The sequence below is a fragment of the Acomys minous genome, assembly GCF_964271855.1.
Source record: "Acomys minous genome assembly, chromosome: 5".
In the NCBI taxonomy this organism is placed as follows: domain Eukaryota; kingdom Metazoa; phylum Chordata; class Mammalia; order Rodentia; family Muridae; genus Acomys; species Acomys minous.
The window spans coordinates 100,548,854-100,571,845 of NC_140494.1; the positions used below are offsets into that span (position 1 = coordinate 100,548,854).

At 44.6% G+C, this 22,992-nt stretch overlaps 1 protein-coding gene and 1 long non-coding RNA gene across 2 annotated transcripts in view; both read left to right on the forward strand.

Moving 5' to 3' along the window:
• Positions 1-22,992, forward strand: part of CLMP (CXADR like cell adhesion molecule) — a 105,499-nt gene that overhangs the window by 37,467 nt on the left and 45,040 nt on the right. The gene's annotated exons all lie outside the window — the stretch shown is intronic.
• Positions 9,719-13,111, forward strand: LOC311597358. Its single transcript, XR_014779198.1, has 3 exons — positions 9,719-11,512; positions 12,337-12,513; positions 12,833-13,111. It is a non-coding gene; the product is annotated as an uncharacterized lncRNA (long non-coding RNA).

The following is a 22,992-nucleotide window of genomic DNA, read 5'->3' on the forward strand; positions in this document are numbered from 1 at the left end:
TTTGAATGCACACTGGGTGATCTATGGGAAAGCCAAAGAGATCACATTTGGGAGTTTTGTGCAAAAGGGACCAAGGAGGAAGAAGCAGAGACTTGGCCTGTAACAAGAAAGTGCCTGTGTCCAGGGCAGTGGAACAGTACTGCAGGATCTCAGGAGAAAATGGCCCCCATCCTCCTCTGCCACTGGAGGGTAACAGAATACTCTGAACTCAAAATATAAAGACCAAAAGACCAAACCAGGTAGAGCGGCAAGTATCTATAACACCAGCACTTGGGAGGCTGAGGCAAAGGGACATTAAACCTAGGCTGCATAGTTAAGAGTTCAAGGCCAGGGGCTGGAGAGATGACTCAGCAGTTAAGAACACTTACTGCTCTTCCAGAGTTCCTGAGTTCAAATTCTCAACATATATAATGGGATCTGATTCCCTCTTCTGGTGTGTGTAAAGACAGAATACTCATAATAAATAAATAAATAAATAAATAAATAAATAAATTTTTTAAAGAGTCCCAGGCCTTGTAAGTGCCAACCTGGCTCCAACTGTAGCCCTGGCTATAGTTGTGAAAAACAAAGTAGAAGATCTAGCCTGCCAATTAGACGTTCTGGAACCAAACATCCTCACCTACCACCATGCCTGGAGAGAAGTGTCTGATTTGCTTGCAAAAGCAAGTATTTCCAGCACATATTTCTAGCAATATGTGCCAACAGTTGAGGTTGAAGCAGGAGGATTTGCTGCAGGATGTCTGATCCCATTGTGAACCCCAAGATTGTGAACTGTGAAAACCTGTTTCGTGTTTGGCACGGTTCAGCCCTAACGCACACCTTTAATCCAAGAACTTTCTGTTTATTGTAAACAGGTAATTATGGTGTCGTTCAGGCAGCCCTAGCACACACCTTTAATACAAGAGCTATCTGTACACAGGATTTAATAAAGTTAACCCTAGGTCAAGAGGTGGAGCAAGAAACCAGCTGACAGGGATTAAAGAGTAGGAGGGACTTTGAGTTGAGGGGTATTTAAGACAGTGTGGATAAGAAAAGGGGCCTTTGGGGCTTTTTGAGCTTTGGAGCTGGCAAGCCTTTAGCCTTCCGGTTTTTGTTTTGTTTTTGTTTGTTTGCTTGCTTGCTTGCTTGCCTTTTCCTCCTGGACTGTCAGTTGAGCTAGTGAGCTTTTTGAGCTTTTTCCTCTGAGATGTGAGCTGAATAGGAAGGTCAACTGGCTGCTTTTTTCTGCCTCTCCGAGCTAGCAGGTTTTACCTACACTCTCCCTCCCAGCTCCGGAAAAAAAAAAAAGAGTTCAAGGCCAGCTGTGCTACATAGCAAGATCCCTTCTCACAAAACCAAACAAGGGACAGTAAGAGAGATGGCTCAGTGGATAAAGTTGCTCGCCCCCAAACTTGATAATATGTGTTTGACCACAGGAGTCCACATGGTGGAAGGAAATAAAAGGACAGTCTACCCACTATATTCTCACAGGGACACTCCTCTATGTATAAATACAGAGAGCTCTCCATCATCTCATCTTATAAAGATGTTCGTTTGATTGGGCCAGGCCCCCTCAATTATGATTTCATTTACCCTCAGTTACTTCTTTAGAGGCCCCGTCTTCAAACACAGCTTCAGTGGGACTGCAATGTCAGCGTATGTACTGGGGCAGGGAACACAAAACCCTCATTGTAATTGCTTCCTAGATGACACACTTAGATGATGCTCATTCATGCAGGAGGGATGTGAGAGACTCTGTGGCTGTTTTATTTTCTTTGTACTGTGATGTCTAGCTTCCCCCAAAGGGAGCAGTCCAAAAGAACAGGGTAGCAGCTGCAGTGTGTTATACAAGCCAGCTTTGGAAGTTAAACACCATCATTTCTGAAGAAAGAAATAGTGCTGCTAGCTAGAAAGGTCAGTCTTCCTCAGTGGAGGAGATAACTACAGATGAATATGAATGCCAGGGAGCCATTTGGAGGCCAGCTCACACCCTGCTGTGAATCCATCAGGACTTGACTTCAAAACCAGCAGACCTGAAAGTACAACCAGAGCCTAGTTGCCTACTTCTGTCGCTTCTAAGCTGTGGAAGGCTAAACATCTCGGAGCCTATTTCTTCATTGCCAGGACCATAATGACTTCCGTTGAAATGGCTGCTAAGTATTAAATGAAAAAAATAGACGTGTCACATCATCACAAATGACTGTCCTCAGGTAAATACCCTTCCCCCCCCCCTCCAAGCTTGTCTCACTTGTCACTAGTTCCATCTGCAGTGGTTGTCCTGGCTTCATACCCCTCCCTCAGATAAGGACAACACAGGAATCTAGAATGTCAGTCAGAAAGGGCTTAAATATCAGTTCATCTAATACTCAACAAATTTTTAACCACCAGACTTTTTTCTGTTATTTCTTTTTTAAAAAACATATTTTAAAATACTATTGACCACCAAACAAATTATGCTAATTACTCCCTCATCTCCTGTTCTCTCTGGTAAACCATCTGTCATTGCCCATCAGAGATTCGTATCAACGATCTCTGGGGCCTCCACCATAAGTTGTGAAAGGATTTATTCATTCACAACCTGGACCCCTGATTTCAAAGCAATTCATCAGTTCCTTAATTCTAAGTGGCCGCCATGTTTATTTGTTATATGACCATGATCTGTTTTTATGTGTTTGACATAAGAGATGCAAAGCCTCTTCTCATCTAACATGGTAGGTCTCCAAAAAGAAAGAAAAAAGAAAAATGACCCACCTTCTCAGGCTCTGTTTGCAGAGGCCTGCACAAACAGGCTCAACCTCCAAACATTAGTCTGGGACTATAAATACCACAGAGCAGGCCTATTTTGCCTCTATGTAAGGTTCGCCCAGCAGTCAATACAGTGATTGGTCTGAATTTATGATGGGGGTGAAGTCTATGTCTTCAGGTTGGCTGGAGCACACACTCCAACACAAGAAAAACAAGTCAGCTTCTCACTGACTCATAGAGGTGTTGGGAGGATGGGGTGTAAATAAGCCATCCTAGGGAGCCCTCCTTTGTGGAGGAGGGTTGAGAGGGCTTGTTTTAGCTTAGGTCCTTCGTTGCCATGGCGAACAGTGGCTGAGAAATGGAAGGTTCCTTGTGCATGTTGGGCTGGCCCTCAGCTTCAGGGTTGGGTGGGAAGGTCAGTCAGTATTGTGGTAGGGGTCTAATCCCACTGCTTCTCCAAAAAGGGTCAGAAAAGAATCAAATAAAGAAAAGCCCAAGATCTAAAGCAAAACTCACCAGCCTGTAGATGCAAAACATCAGTGTTTAATGAGCACGTTAAGTGGACTCGTTATTTAAAAATCAATACTTCATAAGTAGCTTTATGCTGTTTTTATGCACAGGAGGGGGGAGTGCCCCATGCAGGTCACAGTAGACTTTCTCATAAATGCTCCAGCCTGCCATGGCTTTATTAAAGGGCACAAGGAAAGATGATTTGTATTTTCCATTCATGGCCCAAATAGTAAGTGAGAGAGGTCAACCAGTGAGGGTGGACAGCGTGTGGCAACGGGGCTCAGAGGCGCTGATAGGAAAGAAAGGAACGTTAAGAGGAAAAGACCAGATAGAAGTTTCACTTGGGCCCTATCCCACAGAGACACATCTCAAACTCTGATTTGCTCCAACCCTGCAGGCTGTTTGTGCCCGGGGAGAGGAGAGTTCAGTGTTCCAGATGACTGGCAAGCTTGAATGTCATTGCTCACTACCATACAAGCCCTGAAACCTTGGGAGCTCTGTGGAAGACAGTCCAGAGTGATGCTTTAATGTCAATTATACTTAATGTCACTGTTCTGTATTCTCTCAGCTTGTTTCATAGCAAGAGATTATGATTCCTAGAAAAAAGGAAAACTCCTTTACAAAAATAATAATGTGCTGCTGCTGCTGCTGCTGCTGGTGGTGGTGGTGGTGGTGGTGGTGGTGCTCTGTATTGGCCCAGTGTCTAAAACAGTTTTCTACGTGTCTCCCCACCAGGCTTTTCTTATACAACCTCTGTGCTTAAGACTGTTTACTGCAAAGTTTGGCTGGGCCATATATTACAACATGCAACATGAAAACCTACAGGGGGCAATTCGGGGGCCAAAGGTAAACAAGACCAGGTACTTGGCAAACATTTTCCCAGAAGTCCTTGAGGGGTGCATTTGTCTGTTCAGTACATTGACTGAGTGAATTAAAGGGCGGAGGTTTACGTTCTCACAACTGTGGAAGCTGTAAATCTGAAAAGTGTCAGGATGATTTCTTCTGTGATGTTAGATGCCTTCTTTCATGGCTTTGCATGGTCTTCTCTCTGCACAGTTTTTGTGTCCCAATCCCTCTGTTTATTTGTCTGTAAGACCGGAACATTGCCTTTGTGGAAGAAACCAGCTCGAGAAAACAAATAGAACGTATAGGGCAGAGAGAGGACTGGGCTGTAAATAGGCTTTCTCTTCCAAGCTGGGTAGTGAAACAAACTATAATGTGCACATTCGGGCCCATGCTGTTATTAGGACTTTCATAAACATCACCTCATTTTCATTACTATAGTATCACCCTAATAACCTCATATTAAAAGAGCTTATATTTAAAGGAAATCACAGGGGCGTGTTGCTTATTACTGTAACCCTAGCACTCAGGAGGCTGAAGCATAAGGACTTCAGCAAGTTCAAGGCCAGCCTGGTCTACAGTGTGAAGCACTGTCTCAACATACTAACAACGGAAATAGACTTTACATACAGCCACATCCTGAAAGTCCCAGAGGTTAAGACGTCACTCTAAGAACTCTGAGAGCACACAGTGCAGTCCCTACATGTGAAAAGCTGTGACAGCTCGTCAATAGAGCTCCTTTGTCGCATGCATTGCATGCAGCGCTATAGGGACACGGACTCAAACAGGAAAACTGCCAGTCACTGGTGCGGTTTGAAGAAGGCTTCACTGACAAGTGGGAATTACATTAGCTAGAGAGGTGTGCGAAGTCTGCATGAAGGTGGAGGGAGGAGGTGGGGGCAGAGAGCATCCTAGGAGGGAGGATTAGTGTAGAAATGTTCAGACTTGGCTCTAAGAGAATGCACAGAGGCTGTGGAATAGACCAACCTTGTAAGACTGTAGCATTCACTTTAACTAAGAGAGCAGCTTGAGAAAATAATAAACCAAGAAGAAGAGAGCTGGACCGCAGGCTTTCTGTACAAAGCTGGTGTTAGAGCAAAACAAAAAACAATGATGTGTGCATACAGCCTTGTACAATTATTAAGGTTTTTCTTAAACACCTCATCTTCATGGCTTTGATGTTCAATGAAGTCATCAGGGCATCAGTCCAACCATTATATGATGGTTGTTATTTGAAATGAAACTGGAAGGAATTTAAACGGCCCAATCATCAGATTTTTAAGGGCCACCAGGATGGTGCTATAGGCAAAGCAATCTGATGGCATTAATTATGAAGAATGTTCTATAAAGGGAAAAGGCAGGAGAAAGAGAGCTGTTTAAGACTAGATCAGGAGTGAGCTGAGGAAAGGGACAAAGGGTGGTACTAAGGTCAGAAAACTTCCAGCAGACATAAGATCTGCTATAGCTGATAATAGTTAATAGAAATGCTATAAATGAAGATTCTATGAAATAAAAAAGTGGTCCTACACATTTGGTTCCCATTAGACTTCTATATCTGGGTATATTGAATTATCTTTTTTTATTATTAATTTATTCTTATTACATCTCAATGGTTATCCCATCCCTTGTATCCTCCCATTCCTCCTTCCCTCCCATTTTCCCCTTACTCCCCTCCCCTGAATTATCTTAATCTTACATTTTCTAACTTTAAATGTTGAAGATATTTCAACTTATAGTTAATATAAATCTGTTAACAGGTTCTTTTATACTAATATTCTTACTGGGTCTATTTTATTCTTACAGTGTCTCTTGTTCAAGTGGCCATGTTTCAAATGCTTAATAGCCACAAGTGCTTAGTGACAGGAATTCCACACCTGGGAAGCTTGGGAATAGGACTACAGTCGGGCCGAGTGACGGGGTGATGGGGACAAGTCCTGAACAGCCAGAGCGATGAGGTAGAGAAAGTTCTACTAATGCTGCTTCACAAGGGTGGACAGTGAGGGTCAGGGAGAAGGCCTGGCCTTGGTTACTCATCTCACAGGGGGAAGCCAGGACTGAGGACCATGTGGGAATTTTTTGTTTTTGTTTTTGTTTTTAGTGGTTTGGTTTGGGGTTTTTTTTTTGGCTTTTCAAGACAGGGTTTCTCTCTGTAGCCCTGGATGTCATGGACTCACTTTGTAGACCAGGCTGACCTCAAACTCACAGAGATCTGTCTGCCTCTGCCTCCCCAAGTGCTGGGATTAAAAGCGCGTGTCACCACACCCAGCTCCGTGTGTTCTGACTCTACAGCCAGTGTCCTTCCAGCCCATAGTGACAGCAAGGTGTGCATCTTGGCTTTGGTAAGCTTGCTTTAAAAATATCAAGTGGGAAGCCGGGCATGTAATCTCAGCCCTCGGGAGGCAGAGGCAGGAGGATCGCTGTGAGTTCGAGACCAGCCTGGTCTACAAAGTGAGTCCAGGACAGCCAAGGCTTTGCAGAGAAACCTTGTCTTGAAAAACCAAAAAAAAAAAAAAAAGAAAGAAAGAAAGAAAGAAAGAAAAAAAAAGGAAGTAGGGTTAGACAGCTAGACACAAGATCTTCTGGGACCCTGCAAAGCACACCCAGGTGAGAGGCCTGGCTCACAGAAGGGACTGTGAAGAATATCTACCAGCTTCTTTAGATTTATCTTTATTTTGTGTGTATGAGTGTTTCACCTGCATGCATGTGTGTGCACTGCCTATGGCCTGGTGCCTATGGAAGCCAGAAGAGGATTTCAGATCCCCTGGAACTGGAGTTATAGGCAGTTGTGGTTCCCTGAGCCATCTCTCCAGCCCATTCATGTCTTTCTTTCTTTTTTTCTTTCTTTCTTTTTTTTTTTTCCATTTTTTGAGACAGGGTTTCTCTGTGTAGCCTTGGCGGTCCTGGACTCACTTTGTAGACCAGGCTGGCCTCAAACTCACAGTGATCCTCCTGCCTCTGCCTCTGGAGTGCTGGGATTAAAGGCGTGCGCCGCCACCACCGCCAGCTGCTCTGAAGAATCTCCATATGCCCACACTTGGGATTAAATGGCTTCCATTTGTTTCTTAATGTATCTCCCCTGCACCTGTGCAGGGGACACCAGCGTAGTGAGAATCTTGGAGTTTTTGGCTTCTTAAAAAACACACACAGAGAAATATTTTTTTAATATTTTTTTTTTAATCCCAAGTGTGGGCATATGGAGATTCTTCAGAGCAGCTGGCTATAATTTACCTTGTGCTCTAGCAGAGGTGTGATTCTGGCAACTGCAGATAGTTTCTGCAATTGTGTGATGTTTGGGATTCTGGGATTTTTCAGGGGGTGTATAAAAGCCTCAGCAGTTGTGTGCATTGTTGGGGTGGTTATGGTTTGTTAAGTAGTTGTGTGAAGAGGAGAAGAAGAAGAAGAGGAGGAAGGAGAAGAAGAAATAGTTAGCCTGTCAGCAAAGATCAACCTTGCCCCAAGGAACTGGATGGACACCCCTAATCAGCAGGAAGTAATCCGACAACAGTGTTGCCCTCTGACTTTTTGGGGGATCTCTTTCCTTTCCTCTCTATCATTTTTTTTTATCTGTTATCTTGTGTTAAGGGGTTCAAAGGGTGGAAGAAAGAAGAAGTGCCAGTTACACACCAGTGAGGAAAGGGAACGTGTATGCATGGGGGAATAGTAGACTGCTTCTGTCTTAAGTAGGGTTTCTAGTGCTATGATGAAACAGCAGCAGGACCAAAAGCAAGTGGGGAGGAAACGGTTTACCTGGCTTCCACTTCCACATCATAGACCATCATTAGAGGAAGCCAGGGCAGGAACTCAAACAGCTGGTGCTGAGCCCATGGAGGAGTCCCCCTCACTGGCTTGCTCCCCATGGCTTGCTCAGCCTGCTTCCTTAGAGAGCCTAGGACTACTAACCCAGGAAGGCACCACCCACAGTGGGCTGTGCCCTCCCACACCAATTGCTAATTAAGAAAATGCCCTATAGGCTTGCCTACAGTCCAGTCTAATAGAGGCATTTTCTCAATTGAGCTTATGTCAAGTTGATGTAAAAACTAGCCAGCACAGCTTGTTTTCAAAAACTGGATCCATGAGGGTTCAGTGCTATCCTTGGCTATACAATGTTTGAGGATAAACCTAGGCTATAGTGACACCCTCTCTTTAAAAAGAAAGGAGAGGAGAAAAGAACGGAAAGAAAAGAAAAAAGAAAATCCATCCTTTCAGGTAGGAACCTGGTTTTCTTTCAGGATTCCCACGGCTCTGGAAGCTTGCCTATAGATGGATCCACTCTCTCTGTACTACAGATGTGGACACCAATCCCTTAGGAGGGGGAATTGATGGCAAGACCGTCCATGCTGTCAAACAGCAAAAAAACCAACTATAGAGCCCAGGCCCTCTAAGTTACCGTTAGCTCCTGTTGTTTCATTTTTACATCTTCTAATGGTCCAATCACCCCCTGAACCTCTTCTCCAAGGTGGTGTCCTACTGAGCTATTTGGTAGCTCAGAGGTTTGCAAAGCTTTTCCGTAATGAACCGTCTGATAAGTGTCTCAGGCTTTGAAGACTAAGCCAGTTCTGTCGCAAATACTCAGCTCTGTTGTATTGTATGAAAGCAGCCAGAGACCACAGTGAATTCAGATTTCATATAATCTCCCAAGTTCAAAGCAGGTCAAGCGAATCTACAGTAATAAAAGTTGGAATGTGGATTTGGAAGATGACTAACGCCAAGCATAGGGAGGCTTTCTGGTGCTGCAGATACTCTGTATCTTGATATTTTTACATAACGTTAGGCTTGTGGAGAGAAACATGAATGAAGTTCATGTCACTCCTATGTGCCAGGAAACACTTTGATCTCTGCTTCTCAAATACAAAGGGCTTCAGACATTTGCTTAGCATGTGCAAGGGTTTGGTTTGACCCTAGCACTGTAACACACACACACACACAGAGAGAGAGAGAGAGAGAGAGAGAGAGAGACAGACAGACAGACAGACAGACAGACAGACACTTCTCAGCGCCAGCTCATACCAAGTGTAGGGCGGGGCAGGTAGAAAGAGGTGTGGCTATCTTGTGCCACAGGGCCCTCTCGCTCATCCCTCTATCCCACACTCCCACCTGCCCCTCTTTCTTTCTCATGATAAATGTGTGACTCCGTCACAGAGATGAAAGTCTTTATTATAGTATGGAAAAAGTGTTCAAAATATATCAAGAACTGGAGCTAGAGAGAAAGCTCTGTGGTTAAAAGCATTGGCTGCTCTCGTAGAGGGCCCGGGTTCAGCTGCCAGCACCCTAACCGTGGCTCAGGACCGTCTGTAACTCCAGATGCAGGGGGATCTGGCGCCCTCTACAGACTTCCAATAGCACTACACATGCGCATGGTGCACATGTACGCCTGGGCGCAGGCAAAATAAAATTAATAAATCTTTTTTTTTTAAATGTACTATGAATTGTGCTGAGTTGCAAACAACACACACTCTAATGTCCATTTCGTTAAATGGCTGCTTTTCGTCTGGGTGAGCACATTGGTACGTGTGACTACACAGGAAAAACTCTAGAAAGTATTTATAAAAATAATAGCTACGAGCTGGAGAGTCGGCTCAGTGGCTAAGAGCACTTCTAATTGTTGCGTAGGACAACCTGCTCGAGCATGTGACGCACAGATAAAAATGCAGGCAAAACACTCATACACATAAAATTGTAAAAAATAAAGCTAAATTTTCTTTTCTTTTGCTGGAGGTGGTAGTGCACCCCTTTAATCCCAGCACTCAGAAGGCAGAGGCAAGCAGATCTCTGTTTTCGAGGCCAGACTGATCTACAGAGCGAGTTCCAGGACACCCAGGGCTACACAGAGAATCTATCTATCTATCTATCTATCTATCTTTGTTTGTTTTGAGACAGGGTTTCTCTGTGTAGCCTTGGCAGTTCTGGACTTGCTTTGTAGACCATACTGGCCTGGAACTCACACCCAGTTGAGAAACCATATCTCAAACAACAACAACAACAACAAAGTAATAACAATTATTTGAGAGGTTTGAAGGGATTGTTTCAAGGAAGGCCTCAGGGGTGTTTAAAAAAAATAATGAGCATGCATTTCTGCATTTGTCCTATGAGTTTGAAACCTTCAAAAAAAAAAAAGGCTTAACATGTATCAATAGTACTTTGAAGTGGGGGGAGGGGCCGCGCACGCGGGCGTGCACATGTCGTTGTTATCCTTGATTAATTCATTACACAATCACAAGTAAGACTCATCTCTCTTGCTGTGTCCTGGGAGGGGAACTAGGGCCTCTTTCATAACTGCGAATCAAGAAGAGATTGCCTGATGCTGCCCAGGACATTTGGAAGCAGAGACCACAGCACAGGCCTTGGGGGTTTCTAATTATTTTGTCATGGGGGAGGGGCTCCTTCCAGGACGCTTGTAGTTCAGCGCTCTCAGCTGGTCTATTTGGAAACCCAAGGGACTAAAGAAATGCTAGAGGCCACAGCAGCAGCGGTCTCCTCGGGTCCCTGGTGTCTGCCCCCAGCTGTCGCAGACCTCCCGCACATGTGGTTTCAATCACCCAGCCTGGCGCCTTCCGCCCGCGCAGAAGCCCTGCAGCTCCGCTAGCTCTGCGACTTCTTTGTTTGGGGAGGAGCGGAGCCCAGCCCGGTGGCGGCTCTCAGAAGTGGCTCTGGGTTCAGCCTAGCTGGTCTATAAAACTGCGGCCATGGCAGGGCAGCCGGAGGCGACAGGCTGCAGGCTGCAGGCGGCTCAGGGAAGCCGGGCTGCTGCGCTCTGGGTCTCCGGGGAGAGCGGGGCCCGCGCCCTCTCTGCAGACGCCGGCCAAAGCAAACACCCAGCAGATGACCCGAGCGGGGCCCTGGAGAGACCGTTGGTTCTTAGCAGATGGTCGTCTCCCCAGCCTCCCAGAATGCCCTAGCCTGTCTCTCTCCCGGCTCCTTTCTCTGAGTCGGGTACAATTTTGTAAGCTTCAGAAAGTGAGCTTTCTAATTTGATTTTCTAGAGGAGAGGGGTTTGACTAGAAACGCATATGGGGCTCAGGGCGGTGGACACAGACGGTTGACTTACTCGGTTTGGAAGAGGGACAAACCCTGACAGACTAATATTGGCAGCTTGTCACACAGGGAGCCAAACGCTGTTCGCCAGCCTGTAAGCTGGGTCCGTTTACTGTAAGTTACTAAAGTAACCCTTTGGGCTTCATGGTGCACGCAGTATTTCTTGAAAGCGGTAACCTGGGCTGCAGCCATTAAATGTTACACTGGAAGTAGAAATTTACTGCAGACAATCGTCTTCTTCCGCAACCCTATACCTGGTCTGCGTTCCTGGAATATCCGTTGCCAGGGAAACGGAGGTCTCCCTTTGCCTTCTCAGTCTTATTAATAAGAGACTTTTAAGACGGACTCACAAGGAAGCTGGAGAACAATTTTATTAAAGTTTGACAGAAAAACAACAAGGCAGGTAAGCTGAAAGGCAGGAGAGGTGGAGAAACGGCCTTTTTAAGTTACGAATGGAGGTCAGAAAAAGTGAGAAAGCCCAGGGTGCCAATGAAAGCATGTTCAAGATTTGGGCTGGTATGAGGGGAGGGAGCTAAGGAAAAGGAAAAACAAGCGTAGAGAGAGATGGCAAGGTTCTGAGCTCTCTAGGACACTCACTGGGGATTTTTAGCCTTGGCCATAGCCTATATAGTAAACAGGCTTTATAAAGCAGGCTTGACATTTTTACAGACATAAGTTAAAATTATTTTTGAAAGTTAATTTTATTTGTGTGTGTATGTGTGTGTGTGCATGCGTGTGCTCTTGCACATGCATAGGAGTACAGGTGGCCCACAGCGATCAGGAGAGGCCATTGGAGCCCTCAAGATGTAGTTGTTAGCATACTGGCCCAGTCTGCCTAGCAACCTATGATGTCATTACCAACCTGCCGCTAGGTGCGCCCTTACCCAGGAGTATATAACAGAAGAAACCCAGCTTGTCTCCCTTGATTCTCTTTCTCTCTTGCCTCTTCTTCCTCTTTTCCTGTCTCTCTGTCTCTCTCTGGGGTGCCCCTTTCTTTGCTCTCCTATGCTCATATAAGCTTCTGCATATCATATCTGTTATGTGGCACATATTTTTCATATTTCATATTTAAAAGTAGTCACAGGTGATTGTGAGCCACCCAAGGTGGGTGCTCGGAACTAAACGTGAATCTTACCCACTGAGCTATCTCTACCGCCTCAGACATAACTTATTTTTTTAGAATATCTATATGAGCATTATCGCAAAGACGTTTGGTTACCTTCCCAGATATTTTATTGTCGCTGAGATAATCGAGAGAAACAAAGAAAATTTCGCAGGTTCGAAAACAGTTGGTTGTTTGTTGTCACCCTCGGATGTACTGCAGCTGGTCTCCAAGACACGGAACCCTCCTGTGCAGCATCTGTCGTGGTGCTAACAGCTCACGTGCCAGCTTTACAGACTCGGGTAAAGCACCCCTGCTTTACACTCCCACTGACTCCCCTTGGCCTGTGTACCAAGAATGATCTAATCCCCTCAGTATGTTATTGCAAAAGGGAAAATTATTCATAATAGTTGTTGGAGGTGGAAAGGACGAGTCTTTTCAAAGAAAGAATGAGGGGGGGGAGGACTTTTCTTCTACCCTTCCAGGTTTTCAGCCAGGTCCTTATAACAAAAGACAGATGATCAAGAGAAAAGCATATAAATTTAATGTCTTCTCTGACGTCAGAACATTGGTAAGGAAATGAAAACTGAAAGAAATGACTCAACCTGAGTGTTTTTATAGTGGATCTAATGAGGGGTGGAAAGTCATGAAGAGAGAGGAATGAACTGGAAAGCCAGGCTGACTGAGGCTGTTCGCGGGGAGTCCTCAGTATCCCTCAGCTCTTTTTCCTCTGCGCGGAGGGAGGACAGCTCATCCAGGACCTGCTGCGGGGGAAGATGACAGGACCCTTGTGCTTCCTCCTCGGACCCTTTCAGATTAAAATATTCAGTGTGCCAAAGCATCATCTTTGGGGGCCATATTCCTAAACCCTATCAGTGGTCACTACAGTGGGGATTTGTATGAGGGGAAAGAGAGGGAAATCAACTACAAATACAAAAAGAAAAGAAGGGATTTTCAGCCGTGGAGCAGGGAGGGGAGATGGGAGGATAGAAACATTAAGGATGGGCAATTCTATGCTAATAGTGATCTAACAATGTATTTACTAAAAGTAGACCAGAGTGGGACGGTCAAGAGCAGGACACGTCACTACAGCGACGCAGGACGATTCTTGCTGAAGTGAGCCAACACGGCACCCAAGGTTAAGAAGAAACAAAAGAAAGACTTTTGTTTCTGTGGTTCTGACCACAGCTCAGTCAGGGAAAGAGTTTGTTACTACACAGATCTGGCCCTGTTCTATCTTGCAGCTGGATTTCTAGTGTTAACATCCTGTCCATCCTCCAACAAAGTCACTGGAAATATCTTTTCAAAAACACATTTCCCAGGTTACTCAAGAGCTCTAGGTTTCCTGTAGTGAGCAATATTGACCCCGGGAGTCAGAGACTTACGAAACGTTGGAGAAATTGTTATTTAGGAATTAGCCATCTCTATGTGGACCCCAAGCAGCTTTCCTTTGTTAGTTCCAAAAGTAAGCATTAATTTGTGAGGTTTTTTTTTGTTTGTGTGGTTTGTTTGATTTGGTTTCAGGTTTTTTGGGGGGCTTGGGGGCTCTTTGGGGGGGTTCAAGACAGGGTTTCTCTGTGTAGTCTTGGCTATCCTGGACTCTCTTTATAAACCAGGCTGGCCTCGAACTCACAGAGATCCACCTGCCTCTACTTCCTTGAGTACTGGGATTACAGTCGTGCACCACCATGCCAGTTCATTTGTGAGTTCTCAATAGGGTTGTTCTGAACACATAAAGTGGGCCTGGGTGAAGCACTGCCCTGAAGATGTGTAAATCATAACTAGCTATTTGTGCTAACAGAAGCTCTGCCTTCCACTTAGATTCAGTTGTGCTTCTTTTTAAACATGTGTTGTTTGTATATTTATTTATCTATTGTATGAGTGTGTGTGTGTGTGTGTGTGTGTGTGTGTGTGTGTGTGTGTGTAGGTATCCACATACCATGACACACACATGCAGGTCAGAAGACAATTTTATGGAATTGATTGTCTCCTTCCACCTTTATGTGGGTTCCAGGAATTGAACTCAGGACTCTAGAACTCTACCTCCTGAGATATCTCACTGCCTCAGTTTTGTGTGTGTGTGTTGGGGTGGGGGGGTGGTACAGGGAATTGAACTCAGGGCTTCATGCATGCTAAGCAAGCATTCTACCACTGAGCTATATCCAGAAGACTTGGAGTTTTTGCCCCCAAAGTGAGCTTCATGTTCACTCCTGATATTCCTACTTCACCTCCTGAGTTCTGAGATTGTAGGCATGTGCCACTACGCCCAGGTCTCTATTTTTTCTCTTTCTCTCCTTTGTAGAATAGCTAAGGTATTCAGTTGGTCTCTAATTCAACAATGGATCAGATTAGACAATGGTACAAAAGCAACACACATTCAGTAGAAACCCTACTTTGCTCCTGCTCTTTCTCCAGGGCTGCAAAACAAAACAAAAAACAACCTGTTGCAGAGACCCCCAACCCCAGGCCAACCACAGGACCATGAGGAGAAGCTGCTCCTTCTCTCAGTCCACTACGTTGCTAAGCTCTCATGTTCTGTAGGTTACATATGAATGCACTGGAAATGTCTGATGTTTTCTGTTGATGTGATAATTCGTCAGAATATAAGCCCTATTATAAGTCAAGAAGCATCTGTTTTGCATGAATACAGTGCTCTATGCTTCAGACAAGTGCTATTATAGTTAATCTTATGACAGCCATGCTCTTATACTCATTGGCACATGTTAAAATAAGCTTAGGTCAGTGAAGGCTCTCAGTAAATGGCAGTCAAGACTTCAGTCTGACCCCAGCCAGCTCAGGTAACCATTGGTCACAAGATGTCTTGATTTATTTTTAATTTGTGTGTGTGTGTGTGTGTGTGTGTGTGTGTGTGTGTGTGTATTCAAGTGTGTGTTGAAAGAGGCTCTCATGTAGTCCAGTCTAGCCTTGAACTCACTATGCAGGGAAAGCTGACCTTGACTTCCTGATTGTCTCAACTGTACCTCCTGAGTGCTCAGATTACAGCCTCTACCACCATGCCCAGCTGTTCCTAATCTCAAACACATAGAATTAAACACATAGAAGGATTCAAAGATGACCCGTAAGACTTAAAATATTCTTCCTCATATTTTTTGTTTCAACCCTTGTGGCTTCTGGGATGTATTTCTCTCTATACAACTCATGGGGAGAGTGAACTTTCTATACCCTTTACTGTGGAGGGGGGAGGAAATGATCACCCCCACTCTCCTGTGGAGTAATGCATACTGTTTTTTGAGATTCATGTAGAGAGAGAAAGCAAAGATGTCCCCCCACTGTATACACTGTGTGGCTATGTAAACCTCCAGGTACCCTGACCACGTTTAAAAGCAGTTTCCTGTGAGGTCTTAGACTGGTGAACCATCCCCCGCCCCTTTCCATCAGCTCCATCCTCATCGCAGAATGCCCATTCTCCCACAACCAGCACGCCATATGCAGGAGCCAGAAACGGTGCAGCTAGCTTGTGGTGTTACCTAAGCGCTGTTCTCCCCAAAACTTAAGAGACAGCCTGAATAACAAAACCTCTCGACCTGTCCAGTCAATACCTTTTCCTCTCTCTCTGTCTCTGTCCCCCACCCCTTCTTCTCTCTCTGCCTGTGCCTCTCTGTTTCTTTTCTCTCCCCAACTCGTGTGTGCATGTGTGCGTGCATGTGTGTGTGTGTGTGTGTGTGTGTGTGTGTGTGTTCATATGTATGCAGATGTGTGTGCATGTGTCTATGGAGACCAGAGGTCCATCTTGGATGTTATTCATTATGTTGCCTGTATGGTTTTGTGTTTGTTTGAGATAGAGTCTCCTACTGGGGACTAGAACTCACCAGATACACTGGCTGGCCAGTGAGCGTGAGCCCCAAGGATTCACCTGTTTCTACCTCCCAGCCCTCACAGCTTTACAATAGGCACCACCACACCCTGCTATTTTTTCATGGGTTTGGAGGGTTTGCTTAACAAGGCAAGCACTTAACAAGGCTGAGCAATCTCTTCCAGCCCCCACTTTTCTTCTTAATCCACACCGCGTGAATGATAAAGATTTTTTTGCTGCCTTTCTCAACGTTGCCAATTCCTGCCCAGAGAGCAGGACAGAACTCTGGAGTCTTGGTTCCCAGGGGTCCACTTCTCAGAGAGTTTTTAAAAAAAAAAGTCTCTGGTAAAATGAAGATGACGGGAGCTAACCTTTGTCCAGAAGAAGACAGATTATCTCAAAGCCTCATGGGATAGTTACATCTGGTGCTTCTGACAGAGAAGAACGGCGCAGTGAAAGCGCCACCCCTACACTCCACCTTCTCTTCCCTCTAATATTTTAGTCCTTCACACCATCTGCTTTCCTAGGAAGAGAGAATCGCACCGAGTCCTGCTTTAGAATGTTCTTTTCTTAGAGTGGGCAGGCTCCCCCTGTGGCTTGGTGGTTTTGAATGCTAAACACAGCAGGAGATGAATTTCAGTCCTTGGCTCTATAAGTTATATTTATTTCTCTAGTATTTCAGGGCTGGAACTTCCAAGAAAGAAAAATGAGTGCTTGGTTAAAAGGAAGGGGTAGGAGGATTGGATGGCCTAGTAATAGCTTCTAAAAGCAAAGACAGCGCGTCGTCGTCGAGAGGAAGAGACCTGGCTCCTAGCCCAGCTTTACTATTAACTTGCATGGATGCACTTTGCCGTTAGGCTGTCTGGTTTATAAGGTAATCTGGTTGGATAACAGGTACTACTGAACAGCTAAGGACCCCAATCTCCAAATGACACAGGTCTGGTATTAAAATAGAAGCCATACCATCCAGCCATATATGTGTGGCCAGTTTGTATTCCCTAAACCTTAGTATTATCATCTGTAAAATGGGCATAAGGTTGTTGTAAGGATTAAGTTATACCCCTGGAGGTTTTAGCAAGTTCTCCGTAAAGCTAGCCATCAGCATACACGTTCCGTGAGAAGTCTTGCCATGTCTGTACACCTTCAGATTTGGTGTTCTTAAAGATCAAATCCTTATGATTCAATTTCATGTAAATAATTATTAAATTAATTTTTTCCATTTTTTTTAACTGCCCATTTTACTGTTTCCTTTTAAGAAATTCCACCCCTTTTTTTCGGTTTACTGATTTTTTTTTTTTTGAAGATATTGTATGAAGCCAGATGTGATAGTGCATGACTTTAATCCTAGCACTCAGGGAGGCAGAGGCAGGTGGATCTCTGTGAGTTCTAGGCCAGCCTGGTCTATAAAGTGGGGACAGCCGAGGCTACACAGAGAAACTGGGGTGCGAGTGGGGTAAAGCTGGCTCTCCAGCCTCTGAACGTTTTTTAAAGATAATGAACATGTGTTGCATTTATTAAATGCTTTTCCTTATTTTGTTTTATTTTTGAGACAAGGCTGCCTAGAACTTGCTGTGTAGCCCATGCTGGCCTCAAACTCACAGAGATCAGCCATCTTCTGCCTTCCGAGTACTGAGATTAAAGTCGTTGTCAGTGTTGGATGCTGGAGCAGATCACATTAATTTTTGATCGTTTCTATGTTCGTGAGGGGCATTGGTCCAAAGCTTCTTTTTTCTGTGTCTGGCACCTTTGGTTTAGGCTTAGAGTTATAGGGACTGAAATGTGTTGAGAAAGACTCTCGCTCTTCCAGTTTCTGAAAGACTGGCTCAGCAGTTAAGAGCCCTCGCTGCTCTTTCAGAGCATCCAGGTTCCGTTCCTAGCACCCATATGGCAGCTCACAACATCTCTTCCTCCGGTTCCAGGAGACCCACTGTCCTCTTCTGTCCTCAGTGGGCCTTGTATGCACTATGTACATAGGCCTACATACAGGCAAAATACTCATACACATAAAATAATGAAATAAAAATAATGCAAAAGAAAAAGAATTGGTTTCTCTGCTCCTGGCAATTTGGGCTCTGTGTCTAAAGTTGAAGAGAATGCCTGCCTATTAGCTCTCCTTCCCCTATGGGTAAGGCTTGCTTATCACTACAGAAAAGAAGTGGTTATTATAGACATGGGACAGTACAAAGATACAGTTCAAGAAGGGCCTGATGGGCCAGGGATGTAGCTCAGATGTAGTGTTTGTCCAACATGTTAAAGCCCTGGTGTTGATCCCTAGCACAGGAAAAAGTCATCACTGTATTCAAGGATAAAATTATATATTCACAACTTTCTATATTTTTCCCATAGAGAATTTATCAAATTTATACAACTAGTATTTGATTATTTTAATCTATCCTATTCAATATAATTAAATACTTAAAATTAAGTTTTTTATTCATAACTTTCTATACTTTTCCCATAGAGAATTTGTCACTTACACAGCTGGGATTTTATTATTTTTAATCTATTTTAGTTGATATAACTAAATATTTATAGTTAGGTATTTTTCTTTTATTTTTAGGTCCTCCTTTGATTGTGAGCTTTATAAGAGAAGAGACTAGATCTGTTTTTCTTAGTTATTATCTTCATAATAACCTCAAGAATAGAAAGTTGATATTTAATTAATTCACAAAGAGATGAGTGAATAAAATAACAAATGCTTTCAGATGAGCTTTCTAGGCAATTTGCATGTCCCTCTGAAAATTAGTCAGGTCAGCCTATATTCACTGATACCTACTGCTGACAAGCATTGTACAAATACAGAGGTGCACGTGAGAAGTGTCCCTGCCTGGGGAGTTTACTGGGTAATTGGAGAAGGAAAATGGGGAAAGGATTTAGAAGACGGAGGAAGGAGAACCAGGAGTTCAAAACCAGCCTGGCCCTGTCTCAAAAGAAAAAAGAAGAGACAGAGAAAGAGGAGGCGATGGACTGTAAAGAGTTGCAATTGTAAAGAATTGTAAAGAAGTGGATAAAAAAGAAAGCGTGTTCTCCTGGCAAAAGCCTAGACAGAAGAAACTGTCCAACTCAAGAAGGTGAGGTAAAGCCAGAGGTGGTGGCCTATGCATTTAATTCCAGCACTTGGAAGGCAGAGGCAGCTGGATCTCTGTGAGTTGCAGACGGCCAGGGCTCTGTAGAGAGACGCTATCTAAAAAAAAGAAAAGGAGGAAAAGGGAGGAGGAGCAGGAGGGATACTAAACAGCAACATGTACGTGGCTGTGGACAGGAGTGAGTCTTGGTGATGCCCAACCCAGCCATAGTCCCGTAAGTGCTCAGTGCGTGGTTGATCATTGGCATGTTTAAGGTATGCTTAGTCCTGCTGAAGAGGGTAGGGACAGCGTGCGCATGCCTGGAGCCTAGCCAAGTAGCTAGAACCAGAAAGTTTCAGGAGCCTCCCCTGGATCCAGCACACAGTGCTGTGGCCACTAGAGGTTGTTAAGTAAGACACTGCTTTGCAAACTCCTCCACCAAAGTGAAGCTTTAATTTTTTTTTTCTTAGAATTTTCAACAAATGCTTGCTTTATTTTATGTATATGGGTATCTTGCCTGCATCTCTATCTGTGTGTCATTTGTATGCCTGGGGCTGTCAGAGTCAGAGCTCCTGAAATTGGTGCTGGGAATCGAACCTAGGTCCTCTGAAAGAACAGCCAGTACTCTTAACCACTGAGTCATCTCTCCATCCCCTACCCTGGCCCCCTTGGGAGACATAAAAACAGGGTTTTACAGTATAGTCCTAGCTGGCCTGGACCTTCCTATATAAACTAGACTGGCCTTGAACTCATAGAGATCCAGCTGCTTCTGCCCGCCCAAGTGTTGGGATTAAAGGCATGTGCATGCACCACCATTCCTGACTCAAAGTGTTCCTTTAAGGCAGAGGAGCACACATCTATACTGAGGATTGAGGACATAGCTCAGAACAGTATGAAATAAGCACAAATTTCTTTTCTTCCTTTCTTTTTTTTTTTCCTTTCTTGTTTGTTTTGTGTGTGGGCACGTGTATGTATATACAGGTACCGTTGGAGGCCAAAGGTGTCAGGTCCCCCTAGAACTAGCGTTACAAGAGGTTATGAGCCACCTGCTGTGAATGCTGAAGATTGAAAATTAGGCCCTCTGCAGGAATACTAAGCACTCTTAAGCAGCGAGCCATTTCTCCAGACCCAAGGATGCACTACTTTAAAAATACATGTGAAATATATGTATATATATATATATACATATTATACATATACACAAATATACATATTTGCCTAAGCATGTGTATGCCTAAAGTGCACATGTGGCAATAAGGGAACAACTTGTAGTTGGTTTTCTCTTGGCATGGGGGTTAAACTTAGATCCTCAGGCTTGGCAGCAAGTACCTTCACCCACAGAGCCATCTTGCTTACCCATCTCTCTATTTTGTATTTTTTAAATACAAGAAATTGAGCTAGGTGTGGTGGCATACACCTTTAATCCCATCAGAGGTAGATCTAACAGGCAAAGTTCCAGGACTACACAGAAAAACCCTAGCTAGAAAAGGAGAGAAAGAAAGAAAGACAGACAAAATTGTTTTACTTACTGACCATTCAGAAAATGACACTCCCAGAGAATATTAATTACACAGTGCCTTTTGTTTTGTTTTTCTTCTTTAATTACACAGTGTCTTGATCACTGTTCTATTGCTGTGAAGAGGCCACATGACCTTTATTGGGTTTTCAACACAGGGCTTTTCTGTGTAGTCTTGGTTGGCTGTCCTGGACTGGATTTGTGGATCAGGCTGGCCTTGAATTTACAGCTATCCACCTGCCTCTCCCTCCCTGAGTGCTGGGATTATAGGTGTGCACCATCATGCCCCACAAGGCAACTCTTCTTATAAAAGAAAGTTTAGTTGTGGGCTTGGTGACAGTTTCAGAGGATTAATCCACTGTCATCATGGAGTGACACGACAGAGCTGGAGCAGTAGCTGAGGGCTAAATCCTAATCCACAGGCAGAGAGACAGAGACAGAGACAGAGACAGAGAGAGACTGAGCCTGGCCTGGCCTGGGTTTCTGAAACCTCCACCCCCACCCCCAGTGACACACTTTCTCCATCAAGGCCACACCTCCCAACCTTTCCCATCCTTTCAAACAGTTCCATTCCCTGCTGACTAAGCATTCAAAATGTGAGCCTCTGGGGGCCATTGTCATTCAACCCACCACATACAGATTATGTAATCACTCTGTAAATTTAGGTGGTCCTATCACACTGCTTTTGTTTGTTTGTTGTTGCTTGGGACAGGACCGAAAGGCCTGGTCTACAAAGTGAGTCCAGGACAGCCAAGGTTACACAGAAAAACTCTGTCTCAAAACAAAACAAAACAAGCAAACAAAAAAGACAGGGCTAGATATCTTAAAAGTAACTGAGAGTACCCAAGTACGATGATGCTCAGTGGTATCCTAAGTAGATTGTAGAAATAGGAGAGGATCATGAGTTCAAGGCCATCCTGGGCAATCAGATTGGTTCTTGTCTCAAAACACACACACAGAGAGAGAGAAAGAGAGAGAGAGAGAGACAGACAGACAGACAGACAGACAGAGATAAACAAAGAGAGAGAGACAGACAGACAGAGAGAGAGACAGACAGACAGACAGAAACAGAGACAGACAGAGAGAGAGAGAGACAGAGAGAGAGAGAGAGAGACAGACAGACAGACAGATAGACAGACAAACAGAGAGAGACAGAGAGAGAGAGAGAGAGACAGACAGACAGACAGACAGACAGAGAGACAGACAGACAGACAGAGAGACAGACAAACAGAGAGAGAGAGAGAACAAGGGAATAGAAATCATGACTTAAGCTTATTACTGAGCCACAACTCAGGGAGGGGAGGGGAAGACTTGGCCCCTTTAGCATCAGCAACCAGACAGGCCCTGTCTCCTAGGTGAAATCTATCCAGATCTCCTTTCAGCTCAGTTCACTCACCTGTGACTCTACATCCCACCTGGAGAGACAAGAGGGCTTGCAGCAGCAGGAGGGCAGAAATAGATGTCTACCTGTGTCTGCCTCAGTCTCAAAGAATGGTAAACCACTCAGATGGAAAATCATAGAAAAAAAGAGGCTTCCTGCTAAACCAAAAATAACTGTGTGTGTGTGAGAGAGAGAGAGAGAGAGAGAGAGAGAGAGAGAGAGAGACAGAGACAGAGACAGAGACAGAGAGACAGAGAGAGACAGAGGCAGAGACAGAGACACAGAGACAGAGACAAGAGACAGAGACAGACAGACAGACAGAGTGGCTATTCTTCAAGGCCAGCTCCCCCCTTTTTTTCTAAGAGGTTCTGTTGCTAAGTCCCCCTCAAATAGCTCACTCTCTCCTCCTTGGTCCTTCTTTGCCCTGTAATCCAGCCTTGACTGATCGGCTCACTCCTGACCAAACATCCAGCACTCGCTCCTGCTCCTGTGACTTTGCCGTTGCCCTTCATCTGTCACTCATCCTAGCTTCTGAAATGCCACAGTCCTTTGTAGTGGAAGTCTTGCTTCCTCCCTTGATTTCCCTATTCATTCATTATCATCTCCCACAGCCCCCCCCCCCCCCCCGTGGCCTTCAAAGTGGTACCAGTCTTTTGCTGTCTAACAAGGTTTATGGCTTCTCCCATAAGTCTTACAACTCTATTGGATGCTCCTCGAGGGCAGGCAGAAGGGAACCACATGTCAATCTTGCTTGTGTCTTAAACAGAATCCCTGAATGATGCTGGAAAGTAGCATATGGTCCAGTCGCTGACTCACTGGCTGGTATGGGAACTAAGAGCCGAGACATTTGTCTGTGGTGTGTGCCTGTATCCCCTCTCTGGCCTTCTTACCAATTTCTTCTTCTTCTTCTTCTTCTTCTTCTTCTTCTTCTTCTTCTTCTTCTTCTTCTTCTTCTTCTTTTTTTTTTTTTTTTTTTTTTTTGGTTTTTCAAGACAGGGTCTCTCT